This window comes from Salvelinus alpinus, chromosome 4 (assembly GCF_045679555.1).
Source record: "Salvelinus alpinus chromosome 4, SLU_Salpinus.1, whole genome shotgun sequence".
In the NCBI taxonomy this organism is placed as follows: domain Eukaryota; kingdom Metazoa; phylum Chordata; class Actinopteri; order Salmoniformes; family Salmonidae; genus Salvelinus; species Salvelinus alpinus.
Window position 1 is genome coordinate 55,722,296 of NC_092089.1, and position 20,000 is coordinate 55,742,295.

General features: G+C 43.9%; 1 pseudogene; it reads right to left on the reverse strand.

The window, feature by feature from the left end:
• LOC139572614 (PC3-like endoprotease variant B) overlaps positions 1–20,000 on the reverse strand; it is a 143,462-nt pseudogene that overhangs the window by 9,316 nt on the left and 114,146 nt on the right.

Here is a 20,000-nt window from a genome sequence, read left to right on the forward strand (position 1 = left end):
CAGTAATTACACATCAGACTTCTCCTGGTCACCACCTGCCGCAGCGGCCAAGAGAAATGACTGCAGTTATCACAGAGGGGAGGAGAGGAGGGGAGAGGTTGAAGAGACGGATAAGAGGGAGAGAGACATACTGTTGAACTGACTTCACAACAGTTACTGTACAGCAGTGGGGAAATGGGAGTGGACTCACAGTTGGTATGAGGAGAGAGACTTTCATGATGGGCGATAGAGAGCGGACTGACGGACGGACGCACGAACAGAAAAACAGACGGACGGACGGACATACAGAATGACGCACACACATACACAAACACACACACGGATGCCTCGTACCGTGCAGGCTGCTGTGTGGGTTGTAGGTGCCGTAGAGGAGAAGCGTGACACTGAGGAGGGCTCCCGCTGCCTCCTCTGAGCTAACCCTCACACAGCGGCCCACTGTCCCCTTGTTGTCTGTCACCTGGGGGTCCGGGACACAGCACTGTTACATACACACCCTGACTGTATACAGTCTAACTAATATCAACACTTTACACACAGAAACACTTAGTTAATACATCATTTATACTGAACAAAAATATAACATGCAACAATTTCAAAGATTTTGCTGAGTTACAGTTCATTGAAGGAAATCAGCCAATTGAAATAAATTAATTAGGCCCTAATCTATGGATTTTACACGACTGGTCAGGGGCCCAACCCACCCACTTGGTGAGCCAGCCCCAGCCAATCAGAAATAGCTTTTCACATTTTAGAGTGGCCTTTTATCGTCCCTAGCACAAGGTGCACCTGTGTAATGATTATGCTGTTTAATCAGCTTCTTGATATGCCACACCTGTCAGGTGGATGGATTATCTTTGCAAAGGAGAAATACTCACTTACAAGGATGTAAACAAATTTGTGCGCAACATTTGAGAGAAATAAGGTTTTTGTGCATTTGTAAAAATGTAGGGATCTTTTATTTTGGCTCATGAAACATGGGATCAACACTTTACATGTTGTTAGTTCAGTATATATACACAGCATTTCTTTCCAGCATTTAGTTTGATGTCTTTACAGAATTCCTTTAATCTAATCTTAATAGAACTATCTACACCGTAACACTGTGTCAATGTGTGTATAGATACACATGTGTTGTCAGGTACTAGGCCCTAAGGCAGCAATAAGTCAACCACTCACAAACAGTCCAACACAGTATAGCCCAGTCAATTTGTGTGGCATTGCCCACACTGGCCATGTTTTTGTGTGTTGACGGTGTGTGTGTGTGTTTGTTGAGTGAGTATGTGAGGGGAACAGAGACCATTCCCAGCAGCCCCCAGCTGAGCGCAGCATTGATTTGTTGTTGGTAAACAAACAGTGTGATGCCACAGGTGGGTCGATAGCCGGCCGTCCATGGCTGAAAGGAGAGAGAGGAGACCATGCTCTAATGTAGAGCCGGATCGCTTTCTGACACCAATAGTCTCACAGGTGAAATGGAAACCCAAATTCCAATAATTTCAATTGCATTTCAATTTTAATTAAATAAAATTCTATTCAATTCACTTTTATTTCCCTGACAGGGCACTTCATGTGTGACTTTATGCGAAAACATACTATAACATCACAACCATACATCGTATGTATGTGGAACTATGATGGATGATTTATATGTGATGATCAGTATGTCTGATTGGTTTGTTTGTTTGGTCTGTCTGTGTCTAACAAGAGGTTCTTTGTTGGATTTGCTGTAAATGTCAAATGCCGTAATCCCCTGTTGTCTGTACAAATGTTATGGGACTAGTATTTGTGTATTAAAAAAAAAAAATCTGATGTAAAATTGCACGTCGAGTTGTATATGTAAGAGATAAAAAAGGAAAGTGAGAGGCAATATAATTGACTGATACTTTGAGACAAAACAGAGTGAGAAACAGCTACATTATAAGAAACAAAGGCGCCTAGGCCACCTAGGTCCAGATTTCCGCCTTTCTTACACACGCCTTTCCTACGCACTTCTCAGTAGCTGGTATTCAGACTTACGCATGAGGGTGCGTAATGGGCTTTGCAAGCGTGGTTCCCTTCCACGCTGAATAAATGTAATTGAACCCCTGGATTTTCTCGTGCTGCATAGCTATTTTCAGGTTTCTCCAGAGATGCTTTATCGGGTTCAAGTCCAGGCTCTGGCTGGGCCACTCAAGGACATTCAGAGACTTGTCCCGAAGCCACTCCTGCGTTGTCTTGGCTGTGTGCTTAGGGTCGTTGTCCTGTTGGAAGTTGAACCTCAACCCCAGTCCTGAGCAGGTTTTCATCAAGGATCTCTCAGTACATTGCTCCGTTCATCTTTCCCTTGATCCTGACTAGTCTCCCAGTCCCTGCCACTGAAAAACATACCCACAGCATGATGCTTCCATCACCATGCTTCACCGTAGGGATGGTGCAAGTTTTCCTCCAGACGTGACGCTTGGCATTCAGGCCAAAGAGTTCAATCTTGATTTCATCAGGCCAATCTTGTTTCTCATGGTCTGAGAGTCCTTTAGGTGCCTTTTGGCAAACTCCACGTGGGCTGTCTTGTGCCTTTTACTGAGGAGTGGCTTACGTCTACAAAGGCCTGACTGGTGGAATGCTGTAGAGATGGTTGTCCTTCTGGGAGGTTCTCTCATCTCCACAGAGGAACTCTGGAGCTCTGTAAGAGTGACCATTGGGTTCTTGATCACCTCCTTGACCAAGGCGCTTCTCCCCTGATTGCTCAGTTTGGCCGGGCGGCCAGCTCTAAGAGTCTTGGTGGTTCCAAACGTGTTCCTTTTAAGAACGGTTGAGGCCTCTGTTTTCTTAGGGACCTTCAATGCTACAGAAATGTTTTGGTACCGTTCCTCACGTCTGTGCCTCGACATAATCCTGTCTCGGAGCTCTACGGACAATTCCTTCGACCTCATGGCTTGTTTTTTGCTCTGACATGCACTGTCAACTATGGGACTTTATATAGGCAGGTGTGTGCCTTTCCAAATCATGTCCAATCAATTGAATCTACCACAGGTGGACAACAATCAAGTTGTAGAAACATCTGAAGAATGATCAATGGAAATAGGATGCACCTGAGCTCAATTTCGAGTCTCATAGCAAAGGGTCTGATTACTTATATAAATAAGGTATTTCAGTTTATTATTTTTAATAAATGTGCAAAAATATCGAAAAACCTGTTTTTGGTTTGTCATTATGGGGCATTGTTTGTAGATTGATGAGGAAAACAATTAACTTGATCCGTTTTAGAATAAGGCTGTAACGTAACAAAATGTGTATCTTAAGCCATCCCTTTAAATACGGTGTACCTTTTAGTTGGAGTTTTATCGACAGACTCAATAGAATATATCAAGAGAACGGGTTCAGAATATTAGGCATCAATGAAAGAAAGAACATCTTGGCATAGTTCTGTTATAATCTCCACCCGGCACAGCCAGAAGAGGACTGGCCACCCCTCATAGCCTGGTTCCTCTCTAGGTTTCTTCCTAGGTTTTGGCCTTTCTAGGGAGTTTTTCCTAGCCACCGTGCTTCTACACCTGCATTACTAGCTGTTTGGGGTTTTAGGCTGGGTGTCTGTACAGCACTTCGAGATATTAGCTGATGTACGAAGGGCTATATAAAATAAAATTGATTGATTGATTGAAAGCCATCTAACTACATGCATATTTGGTTAGGAAAGTATTTATGAATCATAAAAAACAGGTTTGACGAGCCTTAATGCAGGAAAGAAAGAAAACAGTGGTTTGATTCAATCAGAATATTGCCACATTCAGTTCTTTAACCCATGGTAATGTTGGAAGATTAGTGTACATAGAATTATAATAGGGAGAATAGTGTGCAATAGTAGGCTATACCCTCGTCTATTGCCCGCAGTAACCATGGACCTGTGTGATGACACAGCCAACCATTGACCATTGTGTCGGGTTCCAACTGTTATGGCTTGGTCTGCGCTTTGCTCCATAACGATTAGATTAAATTAGCTTACATGTCTTTTTTTTATATTATCAACTGTTACTAATGATCCTCAGCAACAACCACATGTCCGTGACGGCTTGTGCAGAGGAAGCAAACGCAGGTAAACTAAACAATGTCATTAAATGGAATGATAATGTAGGCTATACCAGCTAAAGGGAACTAACAGTAAATTGGCAGTTGAATATGTGTTCTTACTAGGCCTACTGAAGGTTGATACTGATAGTGGCTAATATTTAACATGATAACTGCATGTTGGCACCGCAACTTTACTGTGGGAAAGTTGATATGTTGACATGCTTCAGTCTGCTGCCATATGACTGATTTCACATTTGTCTCCAGCGATTATAAGGTGAAATATATTTAAAACAAGTGTAATAAATATATATACAATTCCCTTATCCAAATGGATTACTCATTTACCTAGTTCTTATCAATAGCTGTCTTCAAATTGTTCATTACAGTGCATGGAGAATGGTGATATTTCTATCGGGAAAAAATAAAGTAGATGCTCTTTCCACCTGGAACCGGTAGGTTCGCTAGACCTTATTCACGGTTTCCTTGCGCGTAAAGGTGGTGGAATATTAAGGAATTAAGTCAAGGTCATAATATGCCTATCTGTAGACACACCTCCGCCACACCTTCATTTATTCCATCTCCACCCAAAACGAATAGCAGGTGAACAGCACACTATTCTCATGCTTACGTTCAAGGTCCGAATACGCACAGAGAGAAAAGTGCATAAAAAGGGTATCCCATTCCATTTACCTGTACTTAACTCAGGTCGGAGTGGGGGGAGATCACAAAGGTATAGAGAGGTATAGGGTACATAGAGACAAGGAGATTAGAGATGGAGCATCGGAGATCATACGTGATAGATAGACCAAGAAGTAGTTGATTGCTGGAGATCAAGAGTAAGACAGGGTAGGAAAGACTAAAAAGACACGAGAAGAAGAGTGAGTGAAAGACAAGGTGTGAAAAATGAGGAAGAGTAAGACAGAGAGAAAGAGAGAAATATACATATATATATACAGAGAAAGTGTGTGATTGAGTAAAAGAGATAGAGGGAGAGAGAGAGAGTGAGAGAGGGAGAGGGGGGGGGGGGGGGTGCTGTGGAGGATGCCAGCAGAAGTCTTGCTGGGCTTACATATGTAAAGCAACGGGGGACCAGCAGTGTGTGAAACTGGAGGTTCTGGCTGAACCCGAGCTTCTCTCTGCTCCCTCTAATGCATAAATCATCCACAACAGGGCCACGGTGGCCGCTCAGCACGCTGGGAGCCTCCCCCCCCCCCACACACACACGCCACAAATGCATACACACAAATACACACGCAAGTGCGAGCACATATACACACACACTCAGTGGTACCCTCAGCCCGACCATCTGCGATGCGGTGCCAGTGGGCGATATTCACATGGAGGGCCGCTCCCCCCCAAAAAGAAAAAGAAATAACCACAAAGGGGCGGTTGGATCGCTTGATCTCCCCAAACTAATTATACATGCAAATGCATGCAAATTAATGCACCTTTAGAAATCCACCTTGGGCCAGAGTGAGTGTTTGTGTGCTTGTGAGAATGAATGTGTATTTGAATGTATTTTGCAGTACATGTATCTACTTTATAACTGTTTGTATGCCATGTGTGTTTATGTGGGAATTCTCTGGGTTCTTTTGGGGGCATAGAAGGAGGGAATTCAGATGTGCCACCTGAGATTGTATTAGTATATACAGAGCCTTCGGAAAGTATTCAGACCCTTTGACTTTTTCCACATTTTGTTACGTTACAGCCTTATTATAAAATGGATGAAATGTATTGTTTTCCTCATCAATCTACACACAATACCCCATAATGACAAAGCGAAAACAGGTTTTTAGGCATTTTTGCATATTTATAAAAAAATATATATATATATGTTTGGATTGGAGTCCACCTGTGGTAAATTGCCTAGTTAAATAAAGGTTAAATAAAATAAAATAATTCAATTGATTGGACATGATTTGGAAAGGCCACACACCTGTTTATATAAGGTCCCACAGTTGACAGCGCATGTCTGAGCAAAAACCAAGCCATGTGGTCGAAGGAATTGTCCGTAAAGCTCAGAGACAGGATTGTGTTGAGGCACAGATCTGGGGAAGGGTACCAAAACATTTCTGCAGCATTTAAGATCCCTAAGAACACAGTGGCCTCCATCATTCTTAAATGCAAGAAGTTTGGAATCACCAAAACTCTTCCTAGAGCTGGCCGCCCAGCCATACTGAGCAATCGGGGGAGAAGGGCCTTGGTCAGAGAGGTGACCAAGAACCCGATGGTCACTCTGACAGAAGCCACTCCTCAGTAAAAGGCATATGACAGCCCGCTTGGAGTTTGCCAAAAGGCACCTAAAGGACTCTCAGACCATGAGACATTTTCTGGTCTGATGAAACCAAGATTGAACTCTTTGGCCTGAATACCAAGAATCACATCTGGAGTAAACCTGGCACCATCCCTATGGTGAAACATGGTGGTGGCAGCATCATGTTGTGGGGATGTTTTTCAGCGGTAGGGACTGGGAGATGAAAACCTGCTCCAACGTGCTCAGGACCTCAGACTGAGGAAAAGGTTCACCTTCCAACAGGACAACGACCCTAAGCCAACAGCCAAGACAACGCAGGAGTGGCTTCGGGACAAGTCTCTGAATGTCCTTGAGTGGCACAGCCAGAGCCTGCACTTGAACCCGATAAACATCTTTGGAGTAGAGGTCGACCGATTATGATTTTTCAATGCCGATACCGATTATTGGAGGACCAAAAAAGCCGATACCGATTAATCGGCCGATTTTCTTATTTATTTATTTGTAATAATGACAATTACAACAATACTGAATGAACACTTTTATTTTAACTTAATATAATACATCAATAAAATCAATTTAGCCTGAAATAAATAATGAAACATGTTCAATTTGGTTTAAATAATACAAAAACAAAGTGTTGGAGAAGAAAGTAAAAGTGCAATATGTGCCATGTAAAAAAGCTAACGTTTAAGTTCCTTGCTCAGAACATGAGAACATATGAAAGCTGGTGGTTCCTTTTAACATGAGTCTTCAATATTCCCAGGTAAGAAGTTTTAGGTTGTAGTTATTATAGGAATTATAGGACTATTTCTCTCTATACCATTTGTATTTCATATACCTTCGACTATTGGATGTTCTTATAGGCACTTTAGTATTGCCAGTGTAACAGTATAGCTTCCATCCCTCTCCTCGCCCGTACCTGGGCTCGAACCAGGAACACATCGACAACAGCCACCCTCGAAGCATCGTTACCCATCACTCCACAAAAGCCGCAGCTCTTGCAGAGCAAGGGGAACAACTACCTTGAAGGTTGAAGGTCTCAGAGCGAGTGACGTCACCAATTGAAACGCTATTAGCGCTAACTAGCTAGGCATTTCCCATCGGTTACACCAGCCTAATCTCGGGAGTTGATAGGCTTGAAGTCATAAACAGCTCAATGCTTGAAGCACAGCGAAGAGCTGCTGGCAAACGCATGAAAGTGCTGTTTCAATGAATGCTTACGAGCCTGCTGCTGCCTACCACCGCTCAATCAGACTGCTCTATCAAACATCAAATCATAGACTTAATTATAACATAATAACACGCAGAAATACGAGCCTTAGGTCATTAATATGGTCAAATCCGGAAACTATAATTTCGAAAACAAAACATTTATTCTTTCAGTGAAATACGGAACCGTTCCGTATTTTATCTAACGGGTGGCATCCATAAGTCTAAATATTCCTGTTACATTGCACAACCTTCAATGTTATGTCATAATTACGTAAAATTCTGGCAAATAGTTCGCAACGAGCCAGGCGGCCCAAACTGTTGCATATACCCTGACTCTGCGTGCAATGAACGCAAGAGAAGTGACACCATTTCACCTGGTTAATATTGCCTGCTAACCTGGATTTATTTTAGCTAAATATGCAGGTTTAAAAATATATACTTCTGTGTATTAATTTTAAGAAAGGCGTTGATGTTTATGATTAGGTACACATAGGTGCAACAACAGTGCTTTTTTCGCGAATGCGCTTGTTAAATCACCCGTTTGGCGAAGTAGGCTATGATTCAATGACAAATTAAAAGGCACCGCATCGATTATATGCAACGCAGGACAAGCTAGATAAACTAGTAATATCATCAACCATGTATAGTTAACTAGTGATTATGTTAAGATTGATTGTTTTTTATAAGATACGTTTAATGCTAGCTAGCACCTTACCTTGGCTCCTTACTGCACTCGCATAACAGGTAGGCAGCCTGCCACGCAGTCTCCTCGTGGAGTGCAATGTAATCGGCCATGATCGGTGTCCAAAAATGCAGATTACCGATTGTTATGAATATAATCGGCCATTCCGATTAATTGGTCGACCTCTACTTTGGAGACACTTGAAAATAGCTGTGCAGCAACGCTCCCCATCCTACCTGACAGAGCTTGAGAGGATCTGTAGAGAAGAATGGGAGAAACTCCCCAAATACAGGTGTGCCAAGCTTGTAACGTCATACCCAACAAGACTCAATGCTGTAATCGCTGCAAAGGTGCTTCAACAAAGTACTGAGCAAAGTGTTTGAATATTTATGTAAATGTAATATTTCAGTTTACATTTTTTAAAATAAATTATCAATAAATGTCTATTAACCTGTTTTTGCTTTGTCATTATGGGGTTTTGTGTGTAGATTGATGAGGGGAATCAATTTTAGAACAAGGCTGTAACATTACAAAATGTGGAAAAATTCCAGGGGTCTGCACACTTTCCGAAGGCACTGTACATCATCTGTCAGCCATGACAGCCACACTGTTGTAGGCTAAAAACACTTATTGTATTACTCCAGCAGTTAGTTCTCTATCCCAGCTCTATTCAGTCGACTGGGAATAGGGATCTCTCCTCTAAAAACTCTTGAGCCGAGCCATAGTGCTATGATGCCATGCTACCATGCCATCCGTGTGGGCACCAGGGGCTGTGGTGTGCTGAGTGGGCAGAGAGGGGGCAGTTGTGAGCCAGAGGAGGTTGAGCAGGGGTGTGTGTGTGTGTGTGTGTGTGTGTGTGTGTGTGTGTGTGTGTGTGTGTGTGTGTGTGTGTGTGTGTGTGTGTGTGTGTGTGTGTGTGTGTGTGTGTGTGTGTGTGTGTGTGTGTGTGTGTGTGTGTGTGTGTGTTTGTCGGTCTGTGTGTGTATATGTGTTCGATATCAATGTGCCAGTGTGTGTGTGTGTGTGTGTGTGTGTGTGTGTGTGTGTGTGTGCACGCCTGTCTCTGTGCGTGTCTCCATGCATGGGTACTAGTCTTTATTGTTGTAGAAACCAACAATAAACAAAGCAATTGGGTCTAAATTGTCATACTGTACTTCTCATTTCCTATGTGACGTTACCTCAGTTTCACACTGCAGAAGAGCAACAGTGTTCTACTGAGCAGGGATATACTAATGTTCCCACTCTAGTGTAAACAAACCAGCCAGCTTCCTCTGCCTACTCTGGGCTATTACGGAGGCGGGTTAGAGACTGGGCAGGTTGAGAGAGAGAAAGGAGGAAGCGGGAGAGAGAGAGAGAGAGAGAGAGAGAGAGAGAGAGAGAGAGAGAGAGAGAGAGAGAGAGAGAGAGAGAGAGAGAGAGAGAGAGAGAGAGAGAGAGAGAGTGCAGAAAGAGAAAAACACAGTATAGAGTATAGAGAGAGTGGAGACAGAAAAAGAGAGAGCTCAAAGAGAGAGAATGTGCTCAGAGAACGAGAAAAAGAGGGGGAGAGAGAGTGAGGAGAGAGAGTGTGAGCTCATAGAGAAAGAGAGAGAGAGAGTCTACCATGTCTTAAAGCGTTTACTGCCCTGCGGTGATATCCTTCAGCGTGCTGGAAGGTCACGGCGCGGAGCCTTCCTTTTTCTCTTTCAATTCCATCTAGCTCTTTCACCACCATGTTCTTTGACAATTGTCATCATGACAAATCAATAAAGACTATCTCCAGTCCTGCCAGAAACACCCCTCCAGCCTCCTCCACACCCTCCACTGTCCTTGAGTAAAACACAGATACAGGAGATAGCTGTGTTAAATCCTCACCTAGTCTGTGTGTTAAGGCATCCCTCTCTCAGTGGCCAAGTGTGTAGTGCAAAGTGTGCGTTGTATTCATATTTGTGTTCATGTTTACTGTAAACGTGTTGGTGTGTGTGTTGTTTGTGTGCTGAGTTACAGTAAGTTTTTGCGTGTTGAGTGTGTGTGTGTATGTGTGTATGCATACAAACAGTATGTGCTGTCTGTCGGCTGATTTACAGTAAGCTGCTGTAAGTTAAGGGCAAGAGTTGTGTTGTGTGCTGTGTGTGCTGATTAGCAGTGTGTTAATAAATCCTCTTTGGGCTAGGGGGCAGTATTTTCACGTTTGGATGTAAAGCATGCCCAGAGTAAACTGCCTGCTACTCAGGCCGAGAAGCTAATATATGCATGTTATTAGTAGATTTGGATAGAAAACACTCTGAAGTTTCTAAAACTGTTTGAATGATGTCTATGAGTATAACAGAACTCATATGGCAGGTGAAAACCTGAGAAAAATCCAACCAGGAAGTGGGAAATCTGAGGTTTGTAGTTTTTCAAGTGATTGCCTATCCAATATACAGTGTAAATGGGGTCAGATTGCACTCCCTAAGGCTTCCACTAGATGTCAACAGTCTTTAGAACGTTGTTTCAGGCTTCTACTGTGAAAGGGGAGCGAATAAGAGCTGTTTCAACCAGGGGTCTGGATGAAAGCCTTGAGTTGTTGATCGTGCGCGGCCGTGAGCACGAGCTCCGTTCCCTTTCATTTCTAAAGACAAAGGAATTGGTTGAAACATTATTGAAGGTTTATGATAAAAACATCCTACAGATTGATTATATACATCGTTTGACATGTTTCTACAAACTTCAATGCAACTTTTTTGACTTTTCGTCTGGACTTTGTGCTCGCTCCTTGTGCATTTGGATTGGTGAACTAAACGCGCGAACAAAAAGGAGGTATTTGGACATAAAGATGAACTTTATCGAACAAAACAAACATTTCTTGTTTAACTGGGATTCCTGGGAGTGCATTCCGATGAAGATCATCAAAGGTAAGTGAATATTTATAAAGCTATTTCTGACTTTTACTGACTCCACAACATGGCGGGTATCCGTATGGCTTGTTTTGGTGGCTGTACTCAGATTATTGCATGGTGTGCTTTTGCCGTAAAGCTTTTTAGAAATCTGACACAGCGGTTGCATTAAGGAGAAGTTTATCTTTAATCCTATGCATAACACTTGTATCTTTCATCAAAGTTTATGATGAGTATTTCTGTAAATTGATGTGGCTCTCTGCAAATTCACCGGATGTTTTCGAGGCAAAATATTACTGAACATAACGTGCCAATGTAAACTGAGATTTATGGATATAAATATGAACTTTATCGAACAAAACATACATGTATTGTGTAACATGAAGTCCTATGAGTGCCATCTGATGAAGATCATCAAAGGTTAGTGATTAATTTCATCTCTATTTCTGCTTTTTGTTACTCCTCTCTTTAGCTGGAAAATGGCTGTATGTTTTGTGACTAGGCGCTGACCTAACATAATCGCATGGTGTGCTTTCGCTGTAAAGCCTTTTTGAAATCTGACACGATGGCTAGATTAACAAGAAGTTAAGCTTTACTTTGGTGTATTGCACTTGTGAATTTTTTGAGTTCCGCTAGCGGAACCCCTAGCCATAACAGGTTTTAAAAGCTGTGCCGAGCTGTGCCAAGCATCGTCAACTCCCAGTGTTAATGTGTGTTGAGCACTGTGACTCTAGCCTGTGTGTCGCTCTGCCGTCTTCTCTGTGTCTCCACAGCGTTGGGCCTGAGTAATTGGTCACAAAGGGGACAGTAAATCTGCAGGAGGACGTGAGTGTGTGTGTGTCTGTCTGTCTGTGTGTGTGTGTAGGGGGGGGGGGGTCCCTTTCCTCTCGCCAGCTTTTTTAAAATCTATAACCCTCCAACGTTTTACAAGGCCTGATTCCCATTTGACCTACACATGCACACACACAACATGGGACATTGGGATGAACTGAGGTTAGTCTCAAAAGTGTTCATTTAACTAGATTCAAATTATTTATATGAACACTGTCGAAGTGATGAATGTAACCCTTTCTGAGTTAAATGTACACTCGTGAATTTGCTGTGTGAGGTGAATTTAAAGTTCTCTGGGGGATGTAAACATGGTAAAGAACTGCAGCTGACCTTGAGTGTCCAGACGCCGTGAGGGTGTCCAGACGCCGTGAGGGTGTCCCCCCCAGGACTGAACGCTCATCAGGGTCCAGTTCCTCAAGCCAGCGGCCGAGGCATCGTTGCGCCGCGTGGCCAGGAGCAGGGACACTGTGCCCGCCGGGGACACCAGGGCTATGGAGAGGTCACCACGACACACACTGCTGAGACTCACCTTCACCTCGCGTGTGTACGTGAGTATGAGAGAGAGGGAGACAAAGACAGAGAGTATGTGATAGAAAGAGAGAGAGACAATTGTGTGTGTATGTTTGAGAGAGAGGTGGGGGAGTATTAGTATTAGTATTAGATGAATGACTTAAATAAACAGATTAAGTGTACACCCATCCGCCCCCGTTCATCTCACACAGCACATCTGGTGTGACAATGGCACATCGCAGAGTGAGCTGCTGCCGAGCTTTAAAAGACTGACAGCCTGCTCCTGTTTACAGCACATTCCCATGGCAACACATCCATCAATCACACTTGCAGCGATGCCCTGACCAACACTTTCTGAAAGGAGAATGCAGCCAAAAACAAAACATTTTCAATTTACATACTGACACAAACGCATGCAAGCACACACACACACAATTCTTAGCCTTCCTATGCACCAATATGTTTTTAAATGGATGCTATAGCATTGTGACAGCACCGGATGGGGTCAAGAGTGACTTCCTGTGTGCACTTCCTGTGAGGGGCAACAGCCAGGAACTGTAAGGCCTGCTGCACCATCAGCCCTGCATCCAAAACCCCAAACCCATACCTGAGACCAGGGCAAACACATTGTTAGACAAGGACCATCAGTATCATATTGCTTTTGTGTGTCCATGTGTACAGTCACCAGTCAGTCTTTGTCTGAGTAGATTTTATTCTAATGTGCTTTAATTGATGCAGCGTTATGTGGTGTGTGAAGTGTGTGAATGTGCATGTTAAAACTTCTTATGGCTGCAATCCCGTTAACGGGATGATATGACAACAGCCAGTGAAAGTGCAGGGCGCCAAATTCAAACAATTTTTTTTAAAGGTAATCCTGTTGTTAATCCCACCAAAGTGTCCGATTTCAAATTGGCTTTACAGCAAAAGCACCACAAACGATTATGTTAGGTCACCGCAAAATCACAGATAAACACAGCCATTTTCCCAGCCAATGACAGGAGTCACAAAAAGAAGAAATAGAGATAAAATGAATCACTAACCTTTGATGACCTTTGATGACCTATTTATATCCAAAAACCTCAGTTTACCATGCGCCATGTTCAGAAATGCCTCCAAAATATCCGGAGAAATTGCAGAGAGCCACGTCTAATAACATAGATACTCATCATAAACTTTGATGAAAGATACATGTTTTACATAGAATTAAAGATACACTTGTTCTTAATGCAACTGCTGTGTCAGATTTCAAAAAGCTTTACGGCAAAAGCACAATATTCAATAATCTGAGAACAGTGTTCAGCCACAAAAGGAAGCCATACAGTTACCCGCCAAATTGTGCAGTCAACAAAACTCATAAATAGTATTATAAGTCTTCACTTACCTTTGCTGATCTTCGTCGGAATGCACTCCCAGGAATCCCACTTCCACAATAAATGTTTGTTTTGTTCGATAATGTCCATCATTTATGACCAAATAGCTATTTTTGTTAGCGTGTTTGGTAAACAAATCCAAAGTCAGGAAGCGCGTTCACTAAAATCAGACGAAATGTCAAAAAGTTCCGTAACAGTCAGTAGAAACATGTCAAACGATGCATTGAATCAATCTTTAGAATGTTTTTAACATAAATCTTGAATAACTTTCCAACCGGAGAATACCATTGACTTCAGATGTGCGATGGAACAGAGCTCCCTCTCATGTGAACGCGCATGGTCAGAGCATGGTCAGGTCATGGTAGACCTGACTAATTCCTGTCTCCTTCGGCCCCACCTCACAGTAGAGGCATCAGACAAGGTTCTACAGACTGTTTACATCTAGTGGAAGCCGTAGGAAGTGCAAACAGATCCATATCCCACTGTGTATTCAAAAGGGGCTGGGTTGAAAATCGACCAACCTCAGATTTCCCACTTCCTCTTTGGATTTCTTCTCAGGTTTTTGCCTGCCATATGAGTTCTGTTATACTCACAGACATCATTCAAACAGTTTTAGAAACTTCAGAGTGTTTTCTATCCAATACTAATAATAATATGCATATATTAGCAACTGGGACTGAGGAGCAGGCAGTTTACTATGGGCACCTCTGGGCACCTTTCATCCAAGCTACTCAATACTGCCCCTGCAGCCATAAGAAGTTTTTAAGGTGACTGTGAAAGCTTTTTAGAAGGTGTGTGTGTCCTAAGTGCATAAGGAAATGCTTGTGGGTGTGGGTGCACCTGCTCTAATGGTTCCATACGAGGAGGCAACAAGTCATTTTCAGGAGGATGATGTTGTACTCTGACACAATCACTTCCTATTCTGTCCGGGGAGAGAGAGGGTTGCTGTTGGCGCTCCTGTAATTGTGCTCGACGATTGATTCTGAACGATGTGCAGTTCATGGACTGTAATCAAGCCCCATTATTCACTCTTTACCGCCACGATCAGGCCGTCGCCACACAATGGCTTTCCCTTAAACAGCTCTGCCTCATTCCCACCCACCTCTATCTCTCTGCATCTCTCTTTCTCCTCTATTCCTCTTTACCTCTGTCCTCCACCCATCTATCACTTTCCTACGCCCCTCTATCCTCCCAGACTGCCTTCACACCAAACCCTCCCCCTCTGTCTCTCCTCCATCCATCTTTCCCTCTCTTGCTTCTCCATCCCTCTTTCCCTCTATCCTCCAACTCTCCATCCCTCTCTCCCAGAGACGAAGGCTGTAATAATCACGCTTGTTAGGCCGAATGCTGCCGTAACGCTCCCACAACATTCCCAGTGGTAACCTCAGAGGGTGACAAAGAGCTCGTAGTGTAATTAACATCGCTCCATCATTAATCTGCAATAAGTGAAAGTCATTCGTTTGGATGACGAGCCTATCTCTCTACCTCTCTCGCTCTCTTGCTCCGTGTCCTCTCTGTCTCTCAGCGAAGTCGGGGAGAAGGAGCTGATTTATAAGTCAATCCGCTCTCTCTCCACCACCATTTCCGTCACTGCAAGAGACAACAGAGAATGAGGACTGGCAGGGGGATCCGGAGGACTTACTGACTTTTATGCATAGGTGGTGGGCAAGGCGCTGTACACCCTCAGCGTCAACGTTAGACACAGCATGAGCTTAGTGGAAGTGAAGGGGCATCAGTGGCAGGGGGAGGAGGGGTCTGAGAGCATGGCAGGGCACAGGTGAATGGTGCTCTATAAGCTCCCAGTGCCAAAAATATCAGGGGACCTCTCTCTCTCTCTTATGAGGAGGTCTCATTAGTGAGACAAAAAGTCAAAGTCTCTCAAAGTCACCTTCAATTGATCAGTTACATTTTCCTAGATATGTCTCCTTGTATAAAGGGATGTGCGCTCCGTCATTTCATTGAGTGATAGGCCCAGTGACTGACGGTCATTTTGCTGCTCAATCTCCCCGCTCTCGCACTCTCTCAATTCAATAAATGCTTTATTGGCATGAATGGATGGTTGCTACTGTTGCCAAAGCAATAGATGTTAAGTATTTAACAAATGAACAATCTTTCTCTCTCTCTACCCTCGCATCTCTCTCAGCTCTGTCTATCTATCTGAGGGGGGACCGGAGAACCCCGTCTGTGTCCCCAAACAGCAACAACATGCTCAATGGACAGAATCTAATCCCACACTATCACCACCACGGAATCACCAGCCACGACTCATCATTAGACATGTAGAGATGCTACTGTTATAACGTGTACGCTAAGAATCGGGAAGCAAGTGCAGTGAGTGAATTCAATAAATAACGGGACATAGAACAAAACAAGAAACACGAGCAGCGTACAGACATGAAACAGAGTCAATAACGCCTGGGGAAAGAACCAAAGGGAGTGACAGATATAGGGGAGGTAATCAGGAAGGTAATGGAGTCCAGGTGAGTCTCATGAAGCGCAGGTGCGCGTAACAATGGTGGCAGGGGTGGGTAATAATGAATAAACTGCCAATGTCGAGCGCCGGAGAGGAGGAGTAGACGTGACAGTATCCTCTCCCTGACGCCCGGCTCCAGCCGCAGGACGCTGACCGGAGGGACTGTCCCGATGTCCAGGAGCGGGCCAGTCGTTTCTACTGAGGTATGGGAGCCTGACGAGCCGGCTGAGGCATGGGAGCCTGACGAGCCGGCAGAGGCATGGGAGCCTGACGAGCCGGCTGAGGCATGGAAGCCTGACGAGCCGGCTGAGGCATGGAAGCCTGACGAGCCGGCAGAGGCATGAAAGCCTGACGAGCCAGCTGAGGCATGGAAGCCTGACGAGCCGGCAGAGGCATGGAAGCCTGACGAGCCAGCTGAGGCATGGAAGCCTGACGAGCCGGCTGAGGCATCCCCGGTTACTTCGGCAGCGGCACTTGGGCCCGACGTCAACAGTAAAAAAATAATAATCCCTGTTGCTTCCCTTTGGTGAGGCTTTATTTTATAACGTGAACGCTAAGAATCGGGAAGCAAGTACAGGGAGAGAATTTAACAAATAACGGAACATAGAACAAAACAAGAAACGCGAGTAGTGTACAGACATGAAAGAGTCAATAACACCTGGGTAAAAACCAAAGGGAGTGACAGATATAGGGGAGGTAATCAGGAAGGTGATGGAGTCCAGGTGAGTCTCATGAAGCGCAGGTGCGCGTAACAATGGTGGCAGGTGTGTGTAATAATGAATAAACTGGCGGCATGGAGCACCAGAGAGTGGGAGCAGGAGTAGACGTGACGACTGTAGTCGTCTGGGACAAGATAATTTGGGTTCATTTGAATACTGTGGGCAGTATTTACACGATAGTACTTTTAAACAGTTAAACTTAAACTAGCAGGTTTAATCTTTGATGTATGACAAGTCAAATTCCGGATTTCAAAAAATAATTGATAGCAAAGACCCATTGTGCTATTGTAGGCCTGTCTTCCATCCATCGTGCCCTAACACCACAGTGTGTGACTGTGTGGGCCGTGCTTCTGCTCCTCCTCATAAAACAGAAATTGTTAGCGACCGGGGCCTGTCACCTTTCTCCTGTTTAGTGATTAAATATACCTTCCTCCCCATTGCCCTGAACCGGGCGCTGTGCAGCTATTAAATCCCAAGCTTCAATAGATCGATCAGGGTTGGACCCAAATCCACAACCATAAAACTGTGCAGACATATATCTGATAGAAAAAGCAGTAGGAAACAGGTTTACCCACTATAGAACATGATGAAAATGACATAGTTTATGTCCTGCCACGCCAATAAAATGCTACAGCTGAACTGAGCTGAGCCTGTTTCCAGTGAAACTCCCCACTCAGCCATCAGTTGAGATCCCTCGACTAACACGGGGGATATAATACACTGCATCGGAAGAATCACCTGACTATAACATAAAACCTGAGTAAAATGTGTTTTTCCTACCATACATTTTCACTTATGCCAAATTTTATATACATATATTTTCACCTTTCTTGAAATAAATTATTAATCAGCAACAAAAAAAACAACATTATTCCTATTGTATAACCATTTGCATTTCTTTCACAAGTCTTATACGAAAGGGTATGAATGCAAAACAAAAATCCCAAGAGCTAACATTAAAACTAAACTTACAAAGTGCAAAATGTATTTAAAAATCAAAAGATATACCATATGCAGGAAAACTAGATATCCCTAGCCTCCAACAACAAAACAGTCATGTGACCCTGTGATTCTGCCTGCGCTGTATGGTCCCATACGTTCTATTCAACCCTCTGGTTCCCCAGTCTGAGTCAAGCTGACGAATGAGTGACAGGCCATCTTCTGTCCACCCAGCATGGGGCATGTAAAACCCTGACCCCCTCCAGAACCCTTCCAGACCAATCTGCAGCCTCAGATTCTCTGCATCTCCTTTTACTCCCCAATGACAAGTTCTGCCCTCTCACAACTCTCCTGTTCTTTTTATCTATTAGGACTCAGGCCCCTCCCCTCACAGTCTCTCCATGGCCCCTCTTTGTAACTGTCGAGGAACCCTTTCACTTTTTGTTCCCCAGACAGTCCTGCCTAGGACAGGACCATTCTCTGTTGACATTCACACCATCTGGTTGTGGTGGGGGGAGGTGATTCCACATGCAGATTGTGAACTCGTCACGCACTTTTGAGGTACGACCCTCACTTTCTTTCTGCAGTCCGTGTCTAAGAAACATTGATACGGAAGCCTAATATAACTCCGTATATCATAACATTGTAAAAACACAGAACTAACGACTGGTAAAGGATACAGTCCACTTGGTCTCTCCCCCCTCTCTCTGCAGTGGTACGCACTGCTAAGGCCTCAATAGAAGTGTCACTAAAGAATCACTCAAGCTGGACTAAGCAGCTGCCTTTGAGTTAGGTCATTTTCCCAGGAGCGCGGGAGAGTGGGCATTGGCAGGACCTCAGAAAAAGGACACCATCTGTTCTCCCAGTGAAAAGGTTGGTGACACCTTCTGTGGTACCAACAACCCCTAATTAAGTGGCCAGGAATGCGCCAGCGGCAGACCATGTGATTGGTGGGTTCGGCCCTGCTTATCGCCGCAGTGACACGGCGAGCCGCCACTCCTCACCCTCCCCTCACCCCCTCTCCTCCACACATCTGTCTATGAATGGCGGGTAACAATGACAATGTATCATTGTCGTATGTATCATGATCCACAGCAGTATGTGTTTAATGCAGGATTGGAGGTCCTGACAAATCCCACAGTGATCAAACATCTCCCCGAGCTGTACGACACACACGTACACTGATTTGATTAACATTGGACTTAAATGAAATAACAAATGGACTTACTCAATTCCACCGATTTTCATCTCACTTACAGCCAAATACCTCTCTCCAGAAATGTTACAATTAGGCTTATTAAGTAATTAAGACAAGAGGTCTTAATTAAATCAGTGCCACTGGGACCTACACAGGCAAGGCAAGGCCTTGCCATAAAACACTTTCCTCCTTTGTTGGTTTAAATGTTAATTGTAAGACACACAATACAATTTATTGGACTGAAATATTGATGGTTTTCACAGCATTTGACACTCCTTTGAGGTTTCCTTGAAATGGCTTTTGGAGATTTATTAGACAAGTGTCCATCTGACAGTAAATTGCAGAGGCAACAATAAGTAGTGCTTAAAACCCTCCTCCTGAAATGTCAAGTGAATTACCTTGCAAAGAGTTAAAAGTTTAATGAAATATCTGGCAGGAGAAAATTATGGGTTTGGCACAGGCCCTGGTACAGTGTCTTCAGAGAGAAGGAGAGAGAGAGAGAAAGAGAGGGCAGCAAAATGACCGTCCATCACTGGGCCCATCACTCAAAGAAACAACAGTGCAAACATCCCTTTATACAAGGAGACTTATCTAGGAACATTTTACGGATCAATAGCAGGTGACCTCATTCTTAGCATTCAACATATTTTGATTTGTCGCCTGAGTGTTATTCAAACACAAATTCAAAGTGGGTTTGAAGATGAAATTCTGGGGGACGCTTTTGTTGGATGCACACCAAGCCCCGGTCCCTCGGAAGGCTGGTGCCCTTGTGAGTGAGCATAGTGCCAAAAACTTGGCAGAGGATTCCGTTCAAGGTCCCAAGTGTTTTTCGTTTGTTTTTTGTTGCTGAGCAAAGTAACTAGTCCTTGATACCATAGATTAGAACACATCTGTCATCTATAGTGTAGTACATGAG